The sequence below is a fragment of the Strix aluco genome, chromosome 2, assembly GCF_031877795.1.
Source record: "Strix aluco isolate bStrAlu1 chromosome 2, bStrAlu1.hap1, whole genome shotgun sequence".
NCBI classification, from domain to species: Eukaryota; Metazoa; Chordata; class Aves; order Strigiformes; family Strigidae; genus Strix; species Strix aluco.
Genome location: NC_133932.1, coordinates 60987954 through 60994427, shown reverse-complemented (window position 1 = coordinate 60994427; position 6474 = coordinate 60987954).

Sequence of the window (6474 nt, the reverse complement as noted above, 5' to 3'; positions counted from 1 at the left end):
TGAAATCGTGCTTATCAGATGATGGTGGGGCTACAGATTGTTTATGTTGTGACAGGGACTATTATTTGTGACCAACTGGATACTTTAATATGTTTTTTTAATTTTATTAAATTGCTTTTTGTAGATTAGCACTACCAGCTGAGCAGAATTAAAAGGTGTGAGTTATTGCTACAGACATAGATAATTATTAGCTTTAGGATCTCTTAGCACAACAGTAGTTGGTTTATTGTATTTCATGGAGAAGTATAGCTGTGGTTAAAAAACCTGCCTGACTTTTTTGTGTACTCTCTTCACACAAAAAATGTTGAACTAGTTACAAGTAATGTAGTGTCATAGTGAATTCTAGCAGAGTACTGTTGTCACCAGAGTGTGAGAAGGGAGAATCTTGTAAGTGAACCCAGAATTTGCAAGTGCTGTGGTTTGGGCAACATTCTTTGCTTTTACGGACAATATTTTGAAATCTTGGGGCCACAGGCAGGTCTGGGGGGTGTTACAAGCTGCATGTTGCCATGAACCACAGGGTTGAGGTTTGCTAAGTCAAAACATGACTTGGAAAAAAACAAGCTGCACCTAGAATTTCTTCCACATTAAAGTGTGGTATAGTCCCAGGTATTTCTAGGGTAAAGGAAGTGAAGAAATGTAGGGGTGTTGGTGGCTCCTTCCTCCCTAAACAAGACATACTTTCACTTTGTTAGTTTGGAAGGCACTGTAGAATAATAACCTCAATGACATATAAAGGGAAAAATATGGCATGGTAAAATGAGAACCACTGAAGATCTTTTACCAACTGGTCTGTGCATGCATGTGACTGAGAGTTTTGTCCATATTGTCTAAGCCCTAGTGATCTGAGAAGCAGCTGTAGGGATTTTGAAAGGCCAGACTCTGACCTATTACTGTGTGGCAGACTCTGTATTTAAAGAGGACAGCTTGTTTTTAAAACAAAACATGCTGATTCTTCCTCAGTCGTATGCTTAGAGTTATTCACAGCTATGCTTAGAGGGTAATTTTATTTGCCATACAACAGTTTTATTGGGTGCTCTTCATGTATAAACAGGAGATAGTGTGGGCGTGCCACAAGGAAAATTCTTGAAAATTTTAGACATGTGGGTTAATGCACTTTCCTAGCCTACAGGAAAAGGAGATTGTTGTTCTTGAAATACCATTTCACTTACTGCCTGGTGTCTTGTGAGGACCTTTCCAGTTGGGTTGTTCTTGGGAGAGAAGAAATTTTCTTTGTCTCTCTAGTTCAGTCAGCTCACATTAGTTGTTTTGTAAGGCTGGTATTTGAAAAAATGCTTATGTTTTTTACCTTGATTTTTCTGTCCATGAATGGGAGGTTGGGTTAGTAGCAGGTGGCTTTATAAGTTTGCATGCTCTGAAAATGTCTACTTGTTTAACAGAAGCAAGTCTGCAGCATGACTATTTATTCCTTAATGGATCTGACTCTGTTTTGCTCATCTAAATTGTTTTGCTTCCTATGACTTTGAAAGTAACATGAGATGGGCTTGTTTTTTCTTAATTCACATCTCTAAGATTTTTACCTTTGTGTATTTAGGTGAGTCTATGAAAAAAAATGTTTTATATATTTGATTCCCTTTTCCCCCCAGGTTTCTTAGCATCATTTTGGCATTTTATTGGCATGGTTTTGTTTTGTGTTTGTGATTTTTCTTTTTTTTTTAAAAAAAATCAGCCCTATAAATGAGATTAAATGCATAGCAGTCAGTTCTTAGAGTAGCCTGTAAAAATACAAGTCAGTTAATACTAGTCATTGAAGTAGACTGCATTTTCAGTATATTGGTTGCAAAACGCTTCAGCTGAAATTCTGTTCATCCTAAATTGGCTGGCTCATAAATAATAGTTTCTTTGGTGCTGACAGTTAAAAAGGGTGACACTCAAGCAATACATCGCATCCTGGTATAAACTTTCAACTTGTAATAACAGCATACCATAATTATAGCAAAGGTAGCTAAAAAAAATAGTTATATATAATTGACTTTAAACATGATAAAAACTAATTATTAGAAGACTGACAATGATATACTATGAATAAAGGAAAAAAGTACAGTTGCAAGTATTTTTCCTGAATTTTACTTTGACTGTTGTTAGAATCTTTTTTACTTCAGCAAAGTGGAGGGGGAAAAAAACCCAAAATTCCAAGAGAGCCAGCCTCTGACGTGATTATTTTAATACTTTTCCCACTTCAGGATGGCATGACGTTAACTGCCTTGGAAAAGGGTTTTCCCCTTTTATGGTACAGGGTTCTGTACCATGATAAATATAGGTGGTTTTCCTTTAGAAGTGTAATATCAGAAACAGGTGGTTTGTTTTACTTTAGAGGAATACAATTTTCAAAGTCTTCTCATAGTATTAAATTCCTGGAGCAAAACTAATAGCATGTGGCAGGTGGGTACCTGTTTTATGTTTTGTTTAGTTTAAAGACCTTTTTTATTTTTTTGGACCTCCATACATTTTTTTGTGTTTCCAAACCTTTTACTTAGAACATTTAGACAACAGGCAGAATGGAAGCCAGGGTTGTTTGGAGCCTGTAGTATCCCCATTTATCTCAGAAATGTGGGGTTGGGACTTTTTTTAATATTTGTTCTTGCTTTCAAAAAAATCTTTGTAATGCAGTCGTATGGTGATTCAAAGAGAAACTAGGTTTTTAATAAATTTGATTTTTACAGAGTTGTTTAGATGTAAAGTTACAATCAAAACATTCTACAAAAATCTAATATTTTATTCAGTTCAACTATACATGTGTGTGTATTTTAACGTACAGTGTGGAAGTGAGAAAAAGTGTTTTTGATATTTACTCCTTCTTTTTGGTCATTTATGTAAATGCTTCTCAAATATACTCAAGAGTCCTCATGAGTTTCAAGCTGGATAAACTGAGCTCAAATTGCTTTTCTTGGTTTATCTATTACACAATTATTTTGCATCCTCAGATGATGGGATCTTGTGATCCATGTGCTGGCTTTCCCTTGGGTCTCAGCAGGGAGCGAGGTGACATGTCTGATATTTAAACACGGTGAAGTGAGGTCTCCTAGAAGCTTGTTGTCTCACTCCTGTGAGACTTGAAAATTACTTTGTAGAGTCAGTCTAATGCAGTGATTCCAAATGTCATTTAATAATGATCAAACTATTTAGATGGAAGTCAGCTTCATACAACATGGATATCAAACATTTAAACAGTTCAGCCACAGTTCTTTCAGTAAACCCAAACTTCATTTGTTACAGAGTAGTGTTTCCCTCTCTATGGTGTCTATATTTAACCATGTGTAGGCACTTTCTCCTATAGTTAACACTGGCTTGGAGATTTGCCAGTTGTCTCAGGTTTTCTCAACAGGCCATTTTATATGGTGCTTGCTCCCATCTACGAAGGGAGAGATGCTGAGAAAAGAAGGGATAAAGCATATAATTTAACTTTTATTCTTACATTCATGTATTTTGCAAAAGAACATTATAGATGGTTTTTCAAACAAACCTAGGTAACTGACTTAAGAGTTTATTTCTTTCAGTATTATTCAAATGCAAACAGCTTTTGTAACAGCTTTTTACCTATTAATTCATTTGATGTGGAAATGTGTACCAGAACAACTCTTAAGTGTGATGTTGGGTTCACCTGCTTTATGGGGAATATACACTTACCAGGAGATTGGAATAATAGCTTGTGCAGAGATTGCATGCTCTGGTTAGAGTGTATACAGATGAAGAGATCAGCAACCACTCCATGGCTAGGATCTGCAGAACACAGGTAAAATGATTTACCTCCTTCCCCTGCTTACCACTGTCTCCTCAATACTTGCATCTTTTAAGATACGTTTAGCTTTAGACAGCCAAAGGAATTTAGGACTGAAAATACTCTTCCTTCCTGCCCCCCATATTTTTTGAAGTGACACTGTGCATCCTATTTGGTAGTTTCCCATTGCTTTGTTCTCCTTGTCACCAGCAGATTACCCCTGTGTGCACTATGTGCACTCTTCCTTCCTCTCTCTCTCTGTGGGGAGAGCCCACTTCCCTGTGCCTGGCTGAGGTCTCTTAACAGCTACTCAACAAAGCCAGTTGTTCGATGTTGCCAGGCCTGTTTCCTTCCCCTCCTGCCTGAAAGCCCCCTGGCTTTCCACAGATGCTGGCCAAGATGAGATTATCTGTGTTTGGATGTCAGGAAGGCAGTATGTGTATTCACGTGAGTCCTTAGTGTCTGACTATATGGCAGTTTACCAAATTGACCTTTCAGAGGAGTGAGGCATTGCACAAATGTTTGATATTTACTTTTATATGGGGTGATTTATCTTCCTGTGAGGTGAAGGGCAGGCTTGCATGATGGACATGGTATAAGCCAATCCAAATGCACTTTGTTGATGTTGCTAGCTCTTAGCCTGGCTTTAAACTTGGGTCAAAAGTGTTCACACTGTGCTTGGAGGTGGATTTCGGGGGTTTTACTGATGTACTGGGCTTCCTAGTCTGTCAGCAGGAGCTTGGAACATATGCTTACATGCTGCGTGGGTGCTTGAACACCTTCCCATTCCCTGGTAAATGCTCTAATTGTGGACTTGACTGACTGGGCATGTTCTTGCATATAAACAGGGTGGGCAGGTGGGATGGGCAGTGAGGTGAGCTGAGAAAAAGTTTATTCTTATGCTTAACTGACAACACAGATGTTACCAAACTGACTGGCTTGACTCTAGAGAACAGCTTTTGGCTTTGTTCCCCACTGAGCAATAATATTTCTCCTCCATCTCTGAATTAGCCAAACTAGCTTTAAAATGCATGGTCTTTTATGCTCTTTTCTTTCTGTGTGAATCCAGCGAAATGCAGCTGCTCTGGTTTCTATCCCCGTCAGCCACAGAAAAATGTCAAATCTTGTGACAAGTTCTTAGCAATGCTGATATGGATTTAAATGCTATCCAGCAGTAAGAACAAATGTATTTTTAGATACTTCTGTCAAGTCTGACATTGGTGTGTCCTATCAGTTCATTGTCAGATTAGCACTTTGATTCCTGTGGAATAATGTCCACATAACTTGCTTGGTGACCTTTTAGAGGAAAGGTAAAACAAGAAATAATGTGAAGAAATGCCCGGTCAGCTTTTTGGAGACGTGTTTGGTGCTTCATCATGGTCACAACCTGTGCTGCTCATAGCAAAATAACAGCAATTTATCACACTGGTTTCATACCTTGTCAGGGGTGTAAGTCAGGAACTCACCTGAAAACACTGCAACAGGTTTATAGTCCAGGCACACACACTCTTTGTTCTGAGGCTGGTGAAAGGTCTGGGACCTGCTGTTGCAGCTCAAGAGCTGAGAGGGCATCGCGCTGCTCTGGGATTATCAGCTGCTGTGGGCCGCCTTATCGCCTCCCATTTCTAAAAGGCAAAAAATGCCACCTGTCGTTTTCAATGACCAACAACCCTGGTACTGAACAGAGCTGCACTGGGGTGGTTCTGAAAGGCGGCTAGCTTTAAGGAGACGAGTCACCTGAAGCACCTGCTGTGCTGCTCTTACAATCTCTTGTTACTTTTAAAATCTTGGTGACATTTAGCTGTGTGGTAGGAGAGAATACACAGTGTTCAGGAAGGCTTAGAAGTTTGAGTCTGAGGCTCTGGCACACAATCTACTTTTTTTTTTTTAAGCAGAAAATGCAGGAACCTCCACTTAAAAATCGGATTTGACACAAAAACCCTGCAAGAGCATGGTTAGGATTATATATTGAGAGATGAATTCATTTAACCTGAGGGCAGCAAGAGAGGATTAGATATTTTAATTCCTTCCCTTTCCCTAATGACTGTACAGAGTGCTGACACTTGTTTGGCTTGGAGAAGATGACCTGTACACTGAAGTGATTAGTATGTGCAGTGAATTTTTTAACACCTCCTACTGAAAACAAAGTGCTGTCTCACACACAAAGCACATTTTTCATGGAGCATAATAGCACTCTTATGAAATCAGGAGCATTATTGCTCAAGTGGGACATGCAGCTTATGAATTGGTCTCACAGATCATGAAATTTGGGACCTATCTTGTTGAGGCAGCTGGGCGATGATTTTCAATGCTCTCACAAGTGAGACAACAACGTGGAAAATGTATGTCAGTAGGAATCGTTGTGGTTTAGCATTTCATTTCAGAATAGCTAGATACTTCACTGCTAAACTTGAGATGATAACTTTAACTACCTTATTTTTAAAACATGTCAGTTCAGTTTTTCCTGGGAATTCTTACATGACAGACGAATATACAGATGAGTCAAGAAATTGCTGTAATAAGTAGGTGTTTATTTCTTAGAGGCCAAAGTGGTTTGGTATGTTTCCAAATCAAATGTGCAATTGTGCTTTTAAACACAGGACAGTTTTTTCATTAAAGAGATCCCCTCCTGGGCTCAGTCCTGTTGCCTTAACAAGCATATTACCTGTACAAACTGCTGCAATTAAAGTTTGCTTTCTTATCATTCATATTTACTTGAATTGAAAATCAGTGAG